The sequence below is a fragment of the Triticum dicoccoides genome, chromosome 4A (genome assembly GCF_002162155.2).
Source record: "Triticum dicoccoides isolate Atlit2015 ecotype Zavitan chromosome 4A, WEW_v2.0, whole genome shotgun sequence".
NCBI lineage: Eukaryota > Viridiplantae > Streptophyta > Magnoliopsida > Poales > Poaceae > Triticum > Triticum dicoccoides.
The window spans coordinates 595,890,847-595,906,132 of record NC_041386.1 but is presented as its reverse complement, the minus strand read 5'-3'; positions in this window follow the sequence as shown (position 1 = coordinate 595,906,132).

Below are 15,286 nucleotides of genomic sequence, written 5' to 3'. Positions count from 1 at the left end.
TAGAGTAATAATAGTAGATGCAGGCAGGAGTCGGTCTACTTGTCACGGACGTGATGCCTATATACATGATCATACCTAGATATTCTCATAACTATGCTCAATTCTATCAATTGCTCGTCAGTAATTTGTTTACCCACCGTAATACTTATGCTATCTTGAGAGAAGCCACTAGTGAAACCTATGGCCCCGGGTCTATTTTCCATCATACAAGTTTCCAATCTATTTTATTTTGCAATATTTACTTTCAATCTATATCATAAAAATACCAAAAATATTTATCTTATTATTATCATCTCTATCAGATCTCACTCTTACAAGTGGCCGTGAAGGGATTGACAACCCCTTTATCACGTTGGTTGCGAGATTCTTATTTGTTTGTGTATGTACGAGGTGACTCGCGCGTGGTCTCCTACTGGATTGATACCTTGGTTCTCAAAAACTGAGGGAAATACTTACGCTGCTTTGCTGCATCACCCTTTCCTCTTCAAGGGAAAACCAACGCATTCTCAAATATCTATGTCAATTTGATGGGCATAATTTGTCATAAACACGAAATACAACAAAATAGTTATAAAATAAAATATACCACATCTGAATCATAACCCAAATGAGGGCTGGCGGTGATGGATATCAAAACCATGGCACTAGGAATAACAAACAACGTACGGGTAAAAAAATTATACAAGTAACTATATATCTAAATCACACAAACATGATTTTTTAATATAAAAAGATAAGAACAAGAGGTGAGCCCCGCCTAAATCCCGCTCAGGCGTCTTATTGCTATCTAACGCTCCGTTTTCCAGTTCTAGAATTTCGGCTAAGTCTTGAGTCCCTGTTAATTGTATGCATCCTTCATCATGTCACGTCTTCTTGCTCGGTGCTCCAATTCGTGCATATGATAGATCAAAATGTTCATCAGGATGTCCTCTCCATTTTGTTCCATTGTACCATGCTTGTTTGAGTCTATCTTGATGCCCTAATGACTCTTGCAAGAGTGCTATAAAATGTTAGTTCCTGTTTCTTATCAGATTATGAGCGTTTGTCATTTTTGCCATGATTATTGTGTGCTGTATATAAGCATGAGCTCTACATGTGTTTTGGGCTATGTCATCCATCTTTATAGGGGTGTATGCCATGTATTTTTGTGATCAATGTGGTGACTAGCACAAGTATGCAAAGTAGCTCTCGTAATATTGCTGTTTTCAGGGACTTAGAATTTCACTTAAGTCATTTCCCTGCTGTTATTTTTATGCCATGTATTCATGTTGCTACAGAGAGATCCATGCTTCTTTTGAGTATATTCAGTAAGGATGATTTTGACATATGGTTATGCTCTATCCATCCATGCCCCTGTTTGCATTTATGGAGTACCCTAGCATGACTCAATCTTGCTCTACTTTTGCTATAAAATGTTCCTGGCAGATTGTTTACGTGTTAATCAATTTTGCCAAGGTTGTTGTAGTTGATCCATGCATGCTATGAGTTTGTTCTTGCATTGGTTAGCTTCTTTAACATGTCTTATTGCTGGTAGTATGCTTAGTTTGTCATGCAATGCCTTGTGATGAGTGCATCGAGATCGCAAAGATGCCTTCGTAATTCTGTTTATGCCATGTCCAGTTTTCTGCTAAGTCTTAATCTGTTAACGAAACTTGCAATGTTTACATGGGTGCCATCATATCTTTTGATCCTTTTTGGCTTATGGTCAGTAAGGGACTTTTGTTATATGCTTTGAGTAGATTCATGCCATGCCTTTGTTTGTTATGTTATGTTCCTGTAGCATGTTGTTATCTTGCTCTAAACATTGCTTCCTGATGTTAATTTCTGACATGTTGTTATTTTCACTAAGTTTGTGATGTTGTTATCTTTTGCACTTTTGCCATGCTTGTTTGAACCTGCTATTGTGTGATTTAGCCATAGCTCAGTGTTCATCTTTTGTCAAGCATCTTGAGTAGATCACTTCCATGTGCTTTGTTGTTATGTTGGGGTGCAGTAGCTTAGTTTCTTGTTGCATTCTAGTTGGCATGTTAAACGCAGAATTGTGCCATTCTTGTTTTGCTTGCCATTTGCAAACCGTGCATCCGATTCCGGTGATCTTTATATCGATTTCGACCGAAATCAACTCATCTTTCCAGTGGCGCGCTTGGTTTGCCAAGTTGAGGCCTGGTTCAATCTTTTCCTTCCGGAGCACGCATATGCATTGCATATCACTTCCCGCATATCATACCATGTTTTGCATCATGTTGCTTGCGCATTGCATCGTGGTTGATTGTTCTTTCCTTTGCTTGTGTTATTGCTTTGGATAGAGCCGGGAGACGATTACGTGATCGAGGAACCCGTTGAGTACACTTACGAGGATCAAGCTATCGTCAACTCGGAGAACTTTGCAGGCAAGATGACCATACCCTCGAAATCACTTCTATCTTTGCTTGCTAGTTGCTCGCTCTTTTGCTATGCTGTGATACCTACCACTTGCTATATCATGCCTCCCATATTGCCATGTCAAGCCTCTAACCCACCTTGTCCTAGCAAACCGTTGTTTGGCTATGTTACCGCTTTGCTCTGCCCCTCTTATAGCGTTGTTAGTTGCACGTGAAGATGGAGTTTGTTCCATGGTGGAACATGGATAATGTTGGGATATCATTATTATATCTTATTTACTTTATTGCATCTATATACTTGGTAAAGGGTGGAAGGCTCGACCTTATGCCTAGTGTTTTGTTCCACTCTTGCCGCCCTAGTTTCCGTCATACCGGTGTTATGTTCCTTGATTTTGCGTTCCTTGCGCGGTTGGGTGTTATGGGAACCCCTTGACAGTTCGCTTTGAATAAAACTCCTCCAGCAAGGCCCAACCTTGGTTTTACATTTGCACTAACAACCTATCACCTTCCCTTGGTGAAAGGGCGTGTAGCCCCTAAGTGTGGTTTTGGTAACTAAATGACAATCTCTATGGACTAATGTTTCTCAATGAGATATATTTGAAGGTTTTGTCCATAGATGGTGCCTCAAGGATATTGGATGGAATCATGGATGAAGTCCATATATATGAGGATAGTGCCTCAAGGATATTGGACGGAATCAAGGATGAAGTCCATATATATGAAGATATATTTGCCCTATGCTTTGGTATTAAATGACAATTCCTATGGAGCATCAAGTGCATTGAATCTTGTATAAAAATATGTTCCATAGTGATGCTTGAAGTGCATTGGGTTGTTTTGTGAAGTCTTCCATCAAAGCATCCGAAGAAGTCCTCATGGTATCCTTCTCTGGATACCCCATGCACACGGGCTTGTACCGTGCGCACGGGGTCGAGTGTCAACTCTCTGGATACCCCGTGCTCACGGGGCCTAGGTGTTGGCTCTCGAGATCCCATATCCAGTGAGGTTTCAAGTTGGTCTTCAGGTACTTCTATTGACGCCATCAAGATTGGTTTCAATGCCTAATCTAATTATGTTCATGATGGAGTTCATTGGAGGATCTCAAAGATTGATATATTTGGGCTTCTGAGGATCAAGGGCTTGAGAGAATAATCAAAGAGAAGAATTCAAGTTATGGTTTCAAGACAAGATCATGGTGAGCTCATGTGTTGGGTTTAGGTTGATCAAGTCTTGAAGCAAACAACTAGAGTGAAGAATTCATTGTGCCTATCAAGATATTATGATGGACGACTTTTAAGGGTCAAGGGCTTGAGAGAATAATCAAATAGAAGAATTCAAGTTATGGTCTCAAGACAAGATCATGGTGAGCTCATGTGTTGGGCTTCGGTTGATCAAGTCTTGAAGCAAGCAACTAGAGTGACGAATTCATTATGCCTCTCAAGAGATTGTGATGGAGTTTTTAGAAGGGCAAGTGGTGACCAAGATGATATTCATAGTGGGACTTGATATGGCCATGAAAGAGTCTTTGGTGATATCGTCTTGAAGCAATTAAGGGAAATGAAGAGTTCATTGTGGCTTTCAAGAAACCAAGATGGAGCTTGGAGTAAAGATGTTGGTTGACCAAGATGAAGCTCGAAGATTATATCTAGATGGTCAACTCTCAAGGCGCAAACATTGTACCACGTGGGATCAAGTGATCTAGTGGTATGGTAAGTAATTGTGAATTGTGCTTTGTTACCTAACCCATGCTATGTGCTTGATATGTCTATGTGGGTTAGGTGTTTCTTATGGGCTTGCATCAAAAGGAAAGATCTCAAGTAGCCTATGTGTGGATGACATCAAGTGGTGATGGTCATCGGGTTCGAGGAGTCCAAGTGCAAGATGAGAAGCCGGAGGTTATATGCTTTGAATCTTGCGGTCCACATCATGATAATGCTCATGTGAAGATGGGCTTAAGTTAAGGCTTCCCTCATTGCAATATGAGGAAGTAATTCAAGCATCTTCACCAAGTGGTTGTGGACAAGAAAGGGATTCCAACTTGGGACAAGCATTGGAGTCATCACCAAGCTCAAGTTGAATATGCAAGGCAAAGGTATACCTTAGCTAGGTTTTCCTAGTTTTTCCGGTCTCATGGTGCTTGGAGAGAGATCGGATTATAGGTTTGATAGCCGTACTTGTTGGAAATATGCCCTAGAGGCAATAATAAATTAGTTATTATTATATTTCCTTGTTCATGATAATCGTTTATTATCCATGCTAGAATTGTATTGATAAGAAACTCAGATACATGTGTGGATACATAGACAACACCATGTCCCTAGTAAGCCTCTAGTTGACTGGCTCGTTGATCAATAGATGGTTACGGTTTCCTGACCATGGACATTGGATGTCGTTGATAATGGGATCACATCATTAGGAGAATGATGTGATGGACAAGACCCAATCCTAAGCCTAGCACAAGATCATGTAGTTCGTATGCTAAAGCTTTTCTAATTTCAAGTATCATTTCCTTAGACCATGAGATTGTGCAACTCCCGGATACCGTAGGAATGCTTTGGGTGTACCAAACGTCACAACGTAACTGGGTGACTATAAAGGTACACTACAGGTATCTCCGAAAGTGTCTGTTGGGTTGGCACGAATCGAGATTGGGATTTGTCACTCCGTGTAAACGGAGAGGTATCTCTGGGCCCACTCGGTAGGACATCATCATAATGTGCACAATGTGATCAAGGAGTTGATCACGGGATGATGTGTTACGGAACGAGTAAAAGAGACTTGCCGGTAACGAGATTGAACAATGTATCAGGATACCGACGATCGAATCTCGGGCAAGTATCGTACCGCTAGACAAAGGGAATTGAATACGGGATTGATTAAGTCCTTGACATCGTGGTTCATCCGATGAGATCATCGTGGAACATGTGGGAGCCAACATGGGTATCCAGATCCCGCTGTTGGTTATTGACCGGAGAACGTCTCGGTCATGTTTGCATGTCTCCCGAACCCGTAGGGTCTACACACTTAAGGTTCGATGACACTAGGGTTATAAAGGAAGCTTGTATGTGGTTACCGAATGTTGTTCGGAGTCCCGGATGAGACCCCGGACGTCACGAGGAGTTCCGGAATGGTCCGGAGGTAAAGATCTATATATAGGAAGTCCTATTTCGGCCATCGGACAAGTTTCGGGGTCATCGGTATTGTACCGGGACCACCGGAAGGGTCCCGGGGGCCCACCGGGTGGGGCCACCTATCCCGGAGGGTCCCATGGGCTTAAGTGGGAAGGGATCCAGCCCAAAGTGGGCTGGGGCGCCACTTCCCTTATGGCCCATGCGCCTAGGGTGAAGGGGGAACCCTAAGGAAGAGTCCCAAGGAGGGAAGGCACCTCCTAGGTGCCTTGGGGGGAGGGAAACCTCCCCTGGCCGCCGCCCCCTAGGAGATTGGATCTCCTAGGGCTGGCGCACCCCCCCTTGGGCTCCCTATATATAGTGAGGGTAGGAGGGCCTCTTGAGACACACCTTATGCCTTTGGTGCAGCCCCTCCCTCTCTCCTAAGTCCTTCTCCTCTCCCGTGGTGCTTGGCGAAGCCCTGCAGGATTGCCACGCTCATCCATCACCACCACGCCGTTGTGCTGCTGCTGGATGGAGTCTTCCTCAACCTCTCCCTCTCTCCTTGCTGGATCAAGGCATGGGAGACGTCACCGGGCTGTACGTGTGTTGAACGCGGAGGTGCCGTCCGTTCGGCACTAGGATCTCCGGTGATTTGGATCACGACGAGTACGACTCCATCAACCCCGTTCTCTTGAACGCTTCCGCTTAGCGATCTACAAGGGTATGTAGATGCACTCTCCTTCCCTTCGTTGCTAGTCTCTCCATAGATTGATCTTGGTGATGCGTAGAAAATTTTGAATTTCTGCTACGTTCCCCAACAGTGGCATCATGAGCTAGGTCTATGCGTAGTTTCTATGCACGAGTAGAACACAAAGTAGTTGTGGGCGTTGATTTTGTTCAATATGCTTGCCGTTACTAGTCTTATCTTGATTCGGCGGCATCGTGGGATGAAGCGGCCCGGACCAACCTTACACGTACTCTTACGTGAGACCGGTTCCACCGACTGACATGCACTAGTTGCATTAGGTGGCTGGCGGGTGTCTGTCTCTCCCACTTTAGTCGGATCGGATTCGATGAAAAGGGTCCTTATGAAGGGTAAATAGCAATTGGCATATCACGTTGTGGTCTTTGCGTAGGTAAGAAACGTTCTTGCTAGAAACCCATAGCAGCCACGTAAAACATGCAAACAACAATTAGAGGACGTCTAACTTGTTTTTGCAGGGTATGCTATGTGATGTGATATGGCCAAAAGGATGTGATGAATGATATATGTGATGTATGAGATCGATCATGTTCTTGTAATAGGAATCACGACTTGCATGTCGATGAGTATGACAACCGGCAGGAGCCATAGGAGTTGTCTTTATTTATTTGTGACCTGCGTGTCAACATAAACGTCATGTAATTACTTTACTTTATTGCTAACCGTTAGCTGTAGTAGTAGAAGTAATAGATGACGAGACAACTTCATCAAGACACGATGATGGAGATCATGATGATGGAGATCATGGTGTCATGCCGGTGACGAGATGATCATGGAGCCCCAAGATGGAGATCAAAGGAGCTATCTGATATTGGCCATATCATGTCACTACTATTTGATTGCATGTGATGTTTATCATGTTTATACATCTTATTTGCTTAGAACGACGGTAGTAAATAAGATGATCCCTTACAACAATTTCAAGAAGTGTTCTCCCCTAACTGTGCACCGTTGCGACAGTTCGTGTTTCGAAGCACCACGTGATGATCGGGTGTTAGATTCTAACGTTCACATACAACGGGTGTAAGACAGATTTACACACGCGAAACACTTAGGGTTAACTTGACGAGCCTAGCATGTACAGACATGGCCTCAGAACACAGAAGACCGAAAGGTCGAGCATGAGTCGTATGGTAGATACGATCAACATGAAGATGTTCACCGACGTTGGCTAGTCCGTCTCACATGATGATCGGACACGGCCTAGTTGACTCGGATCATGTAATCACTTAGATGACTAGAGGGATGTCTATCTGAGTGGGAGTTCATAAGATGAACTTAATTATCCTGAACATAGTCAAAAGGATTTTGCAAATTATGTCGTAGCTCGCGCTTCAGTTCTACTGTTTAGTTATGTTCCTAGAGAAAATTTAGTTGAAAGTTGATAGTAGCAATTATGCGGACTAGGTCCGTAAACTGAGGATTGTCCTCATTGCTTCTTAGAAGGCTTGTGTCCTTAATGCACCACTCAGTGTGCTGAACCTCGAACGTCGTCTGTGGATGTTGCGAACATCTGACATACGCATTTGATAACTACGTGATAGTTCAGTTAAACGGTTTAGAGTTGAGGCACCGAAGACGTTTTGAAACGTCGCGAAACATATGAGATGTTTCAAGGGCTGAAATTGGGATTTCAGGCTCGTGCCCACGTCAAGAGGTATAAGACCTCCGACGATTTTCTTAGCCTGCAAACTAAGGGAGAAAAGCTCAATTGTTGAGCTTGTGCTCAGATTGTCTGAGTACAACAATCGCTTGAATCGAGTGGGAGTTGATCTTCCAGATGAGATAGTGATGTTTCTCCGAAGTCATTACCACCAAGCTGCTAGAGCTTCGTGTTGAAACTATAATATATCAGGGATATATATGATGATCCTTGAGATATTCGCGATGTTTGACACCGCGAAAGTAGAAATCAAGAAGGAGCATCAATTGTTGATGGTTGGTGAAACCACTAGTTTCAAGATGGGCAAGGGAACGAAGGGATACTTCATGACACAGCAATTCAGCTGCTGCTCTAGTGAAGAAACCCAAGGTTGAACCCAAACCCGAGACTAAGTGCTTCTGTAATAAGGGAACAACCACTGGAGCAGAATTACCCTAGATACTTGGTAGATTAGAAGGCTGGCAAGGTCGATAGAAGTATATTGGATATACATTGTGTTGATGTGTACTTTACTAGTACTCCTAGTAGCACCAGGGTATTAGATACCGGTTCGGTTGCTAAGTGTTAGTAACTCGAAATAAAAGCTACGGAATAAACGGAGACTAGCTAAAGGTGAGCTGATGATATGTGTTGGAAGTGTTTCCAATGTTGATATAATCAAATATCGTACGCTCCTTCTACCATCGAGATTGGTGTTTGTGTTGAGCATAGACATGATTGGATTATGTCTATCACAATACGGTTATTCATTTAAGGAGAATAATGGTTACTCTGTTTATTTGAATAATACCTTCAATGGTCTTACACCTAAAATGAATGGTTTATTGAATCTCGATCGTAGTGATACACATGTTCATGCCAAAAGATAGTAATGATAGTACCACCTACTTGTGGCACAGCCACGTAAGTCACATCGGTATAAAACGCATGAAGAAGCTCCATGTTGATGGATCTTTGGACTCACTCATTTTTGAAAAGTTTGAGACATGCGAACCATGTCTATTGGTGTATATGCATGAAGAAACTCCATGCAAATGGACCGTTTGGACTCACTTGATTTTGAATCACTTGAGACATGCAAATCATACCACATGGGCAAGATGACTGAAAGCCTCGTTTTCAGTAAAATGGAACTAGAAAGCAACTTGTTGGAAGTAATACATTTTGATGTGTACAGTCCAATGAGTGCTGAGGCATGTAGTGGATATCGTTATGTTCTTACTTCACAGATGATTTGAGTAGATGTTGAGTATATTTACTTGATAAATCACGAGTCTGAATTATTGAAAGGTTCAAGTAATTTCAGGGTGAAGTTAAAAGATCGTCGTGACAAGAGGATAAAATATCTATGATATGATCATAGAGATGAATATCTGAATTACGAGTTTGGCACAGAATTAAGACGTTGTGGAAATTGTTTCACAACTAATACAGCCTGGAACACCATAGTGTGATGGTGTGTCCGAACATCATAACTGCACCCTATTGGATATGATGCATACCATGATGTCTCTTATCGAATTACCATGATAGTTTATGGGTTAGGCATTAAAGACAACCACATTCACTTTAAATAGGGCACCACGTAATTCCGATGAGATGACACCGTATGAACTATGGTTTAGAGAAACCTAAGCTGTCATTTCTTAAAAGTTTGGGGCTGCGACGCTTATGTGGAAAAGTTTCAGGCCAATAAGCTCGAACCCAAAACGGATAAATGCATCTTCATAGGACAACCCAAAAACAGTTGGGTATACCTCCTGTCTCAGATCCGAAAGCAATAAAGGATTGTTTCAAGAATCGGGTCCTTTCTCGAGGAAAAGTTTCTCTCAAAAGAATTGAGTGGGGATGGTGGAGACTTGATGAGGTTATTGAACCGTCACTTCAACTAGTGAATAACAGGGCACAAAGAGTTGTTCCTATGGCACCTACACCAATTGAAGTGGAAGCTTATGATAGTGATCATGAAACTTCAGATCAAGTCACTACCAAACCTCGTGGGAGGACAAGGATGCGTACTACTTCAGAGTGGTACGTAATCCTGTCTTGGAAGTCATGTTGCTAGACAACAATGAACCTACGAGCTATGGAGAAGCGATGGTGGGCCTGGATTTCGATAAATGGCTCGAGGCCATAAAATCCGAGAGAGGATCCATATATGAAAACAAAGTGTAGACTTTGGCAGAACAGCTCGATGGTCGTAAGGCTGTTGAGTGCAGATGGATTTTAAAAGGAAGACGGACAATGATGGTAAATGTCACCATTAAGAAAGCTCGACTTGTCGTTAAGATGTTTTCCGACAAGTTCAAGGAGTTGACTATGATGAGACTTTCTCACTCGTAGCGATGCTAAGAGTCTGTTGGAATTATATTAGCGATTACTGCTTTATTTATGAAATCTTGCAGATAGGATGTCAAAACATTGTTTCCTCGACGATTTTCTTGAGGAAAGGTTGTATGTGATACAACCGGAAGGTTTTGTCAATCCTGAAAGATGCTAATAAGTATGCAAAGCTCCAGCAATACTTCTGAGGACTGGAGTAAGCATCTCGGAGTTGGAATGTATGCTTTGATGATGATCAAAGATATTGGGTTTATACAAAGTTTATGAGAAACTTGTATTTCCAAAGAAGTGAGTGGGAGCACTATAGAATTTCTGATGAGTATATGTTTTAACATATTGTTGATCGGAAATGACGTAGAATTTCTGGAAAGCATATAGGGTTATTTGGAAAGTGTTTTTTCAATGAAAGCCTGGATTAAGCTACTTGAACATTGAGCATCAAGATCTATGAGGATGGATCAAAACGCTTAATGGTACTTTCAAATGAGCACATACCTTGACATGATCTTGAAGGTGTTCAAGATGGATCAGTCAAAGAAGGAGTTCTTGCCTAAGTTGTAAGGTATGGAGTTAAGACTTAAAGCTCGACCACGGCAGAATAGAGAGAAAGGACGAAGGTCGTCCCCTATGCTTAAGACATAGGCTCTACAGTATGCTATGCTGTGTGCCGCACCTGAAGTGTGCCTTGCCATGAGTCAGTCAAGGGGTACAAGAGTGATCTAAGAATGGATCACAAGACAGCGGTCAAAGTTATCCTTAGTAACTAGTGGACTAAGGAATTTTCTCGATTATGGAGGTGGTAAAAGAGTTCGTCGTAAAGGGTTACGCCGATGCAAACTTTGACATTAATCCAGATTATTCTGAGTAGTAAACTGGGTTCGTATAGTAGAACAATTATTTAGAATAGCTCCAAATGTAGCGTAGTAGTTGCATCTACAAAATGACATAAGAAATTTGTGAAGTACATACGGATCTGAAAGATTCAGACCCGTTGACTATAACATCTCTCACAAGCATAACATGATCAAACCCAGAACTCATCGAGTGTTAATCACATGGTAAATGTGAACTAGATTATTGACTCCAGTAAACTCTTTGGGTGTTAGTCACATGGGGATGTGACCTTGAGTGTTAATCACATATCGATGTGAACTGGATTATTGACTCTAGTGCAAGTGGGAGACTGTTGGAAATATGCCCTAGAGGCAATAATAAATTAGTTATTATTATATTTCCTTGTTCATGATAATCGTTTATTATCCATGCTAGAATTGTATTGATAAGAAACTCAGATACATGTGTGGATACATAGACAACACCATGTCCCTAGTAAGCCTCTAGTTGACTGGCTCGTTGATCAATAGATGGTTACGGTTTCCTGACCATGGACATTGGATGTCGTTGATAACGGGATCACATCATTAGGAGAATGAAGTGATGGACAAGACCCAACCCTAAGCCTAGCACAAGATCATGTAGTTCGTATGCTAAAGCTTTTCTAATGTCAAGTATCATTTCCTTAGACCATGAGATTGTGCAACTCCCGGATACCGTAGGAATTCTTTGAGTGTACCAAACGTCACAACGTAACTGGGTGACTATAAAGGTACACTATAGGTATCTCCGAAAGTGTCTGTTGGGTTGGCACGAATCGAGATTGGGATTTGTCACTCCGTGTAAACGGAGAGGTATCTCTGGGCCCACTCGGTAGGACATCATCATAATGTGCACAATGTGATCAAGGAGTTGATCACGGGATGATGTGTTACGGAACGAGTAAAAGAGACTTGCCGGTAACGAGATTGAACAAGGTATCAGGATACCGACGATCGAATCTCGGGCAAGTATTGTACCGCTAGACAAAGGGAATTGAATACGGGATTGATTAAGTCCTTGACATCGTGGTTCATCCAATGAGATCATCATGGAACATGTGGGAGCCAACATGGGTATCCAGATCCCGCTGTTGGTTATTGACCGGAGAACGTCTCGGTCATGTCTGCATGTCTCCCGAACCCGTAGGGTCTACACACTTAAGGTTCGATGATGCTAGGGTTATAAAGGAAGCTTGTATGTGGTTACTGAATGTTGTTCGGAGTCCCGGATGAGATCCCGGACGTCACGAGGAGTTCCGGAATGGTCCGGAGGTAAAGATTTATATATAGGAAGTCCTATTTCGGCCATCGGACAAGTTTCGGGGTCATCGGTATTGTACCGGGACCACCGGAAGGGTCCCGGGGGCCCACCGGGTGGGGCCACCTATCCCGGAGGGTCCCATGGGCTGAAGTGGGAAGGGATCCAGCCCAAAGTGGGCTGGGGCGCCACTTCCCTTATGGCCCATGCGCCTAGGGTGAAGGGGGAACCCTAAGGAAGAGTCCCAAGGAGGGAAGTCACCTCCTAGGTGCCTTGGGGGGGAGGGAAACCTCCCCTGGCCGCCGCCCCCTAGGAGATTGGAACTCCTAGGGCTGGCGCACCCCCCCTTGGGCTCCCTATATATAGTGAGGGTAGGAGGGCCTCTTGAGACACACCTTATGCCTTTGGTGCAGCCCCTCCCTCTCTCCTAAGTCCTTCTCCTCTCCCGTGGTGCTTGGCGAATCCGTGCAGGATTGCCACGCTCATCCATCACCACCACGCCGTTGTGCTGCTGCTGGATGGAGTCTTCCTCAACCTCTCCCTCTCTCCTTGCTGGATCAAGGCATGGGAGACGTCACCGGGCTGTACGTGTGTTGAACGCGGAGGTGCCGTCCGTTCGGCACTAGGATCTCCGGTGATTTGGATCACGACGAGTATGACTCCATCAACCTCGTTCTCTTGAACGCTTCCGCTTAGCGATCTACAAGGGTATGTAGATGCACTCTCCTTCCCTTCGTTGCTAGTCTCTCTATAGATTGATCTTGGTGATGCGTAGAAAATTTTGAATTTCTGCTACGTTCCCCAACAGTACTATCAAGAGGGACTCTCGGGCGAGTAGCTTGATCACGTCGCATGTAGAGAGCTCAAACCATTGCATTACTTGCATCATACTTTCTTGTTGATCTTGGTTGGTTCTCTATGTGAGGACCTTGGGCTTTTCCATAGCTTCAAAACGAGCCCAAGATCATCGAATTCGGAGTTCGTATGCCAAAGTTATCACTGTTTTAGTGGGCTGCTGCAGGCTGTCCTGGGTACCCCGTGGGCACGGGGTTTTTGACCCCCGTGGGCACGGGGCCCCGTGTGCACGGGCTCGTACCATGCGCACGGGGCCCCGTGTGCACGGGCTCGTACCGTGCGCATGGGACCCCATGTGCACGGGGTATAAACCCCCGTGGGCACGGCGTGTCCAGGAACTGCTCGTTGAGCCCCAACGGCTAGTTTCGGGTTTTGGCTATTTAAGGGCTCCTTCCTCCCACCGGTTGGGGGGTTGTTCATTCACATTCTAAACATCATTTTGATCCTCTTGCCACCTCTCCCAAACCCCTATCTCCCCTCTAAGTGAAGGGGGATTTGTGGATGGATCTTGGAGTCATTTGTTGATTTCCTCCATTGCATCCCCTCTCTTCAATCTCCCACTTTCTTGAGTTGCATCCTGTGAGATTGAGAGAGTGAGTTGAGCATTTGTTGCTTGACCTTGCATTGCATTTGTTGCATTGGTTTGAGCTCCCCGCATCGATTTGTTCGAGTGAGAGCCCATGAGTTTATTACTCTTGGAGGCTTCGTCTCCTACACGGTTCGGTGATATCATTGAGAAGATTGTGAAGAGGCCTATGTGGCCAAGGTTCCCCTAGAAGCTTCCTTTTGTGGTGTGCTCCGGGTGAAGGAAATATGCCCTAGAGGCAATAATAAAGTTATTATTTATTTCCTTATATCATGATAAAAGTTTATTATTCATGCTAGAATTGTATTAACCGGAAACATAATACATGTGTGAATACATAGACAAACAGAGTGTCACTAGTATGCCTCTACTTGACTAGCTCGTTAATCAAAGATGGTTATGTTTCCTAACCATGGACAAAGAGTTGTCATTTGATTAACGGGATCACATCAATAGTTGAATGATCTGATTGACATGACCCATTCCATTAGCTTAGCACCCGATCGTTTAGTGTGTTGCTATTGCTTTCTTCATGACTTATACATGTTTCTATGACTATGAGATTAGGTAACTCCCGTGTGCCGGAGGAACACTTTGTGTGCTACCAAACGTCACAACGTAACTGGGTGATTATAAAGGTGCTCTACAGGTGTCTCCAAAGGTACATGTTGGGTTGACGTATTTCGAGATTAGGATTTGTCACTCTGATCGTCGGAGAGGTATCTCTGGGCCCTCTCGGTAATGCACATCACTTAAGCCTTGCAAGCATTGCAACTAATGAGTTAGTTGCGGGATGATGTATTACGGAACGAGTAAAGAGACTTGTTAGTAACGAGATTGAACTAGGTATTGGATATCGACGATCGAATCTCGGGCAAGTAACATACCGATGACAAAGGGAACAACGTATGTTGTTATGCGGTCTGACCGATAAAAGATCTTCGTAGAATATGTAGGAACAAATATGGGCATCCAGGTCCCGCTATTGGTTATTGACCGGAGACGTGTCTCGGTCATGTCTACATTGTTCTCGAACCCGTAGGGTCCGCACGCTTAAGGTTTCGATGACAGTTATATTATGAGTTTATGCGTTTTGATGTACCGAAGGTTGTTCGGAGTCCCGAATGTGATCACGGACATGACGAGGAGTCTCCAAATGGTCGAGACATAAAGATTGATATATTGGAAGCCTATGTTTGGATATTGGAAGTGTTCCGGGTGAAATCGGGATTTTACCGGAGTACCGGGAGGTTACCGGACCCCCCGGGAGATATATGGGCCTTAGTGGGCCCTAGTGGAAGAGAGAAGAGGCAGCCAAAGATGGGCCGCGCGCCCCTCCCCTCCCTTGGTCCGAATAGGACAAGGAGAGGGGGCCGGCCCCCCTTCCTCCTCTCTCTCCTCCGCGAATCCTATTCCAACTAGGAAAGGGGGGAGTCCTACTCCCGGAGGGAG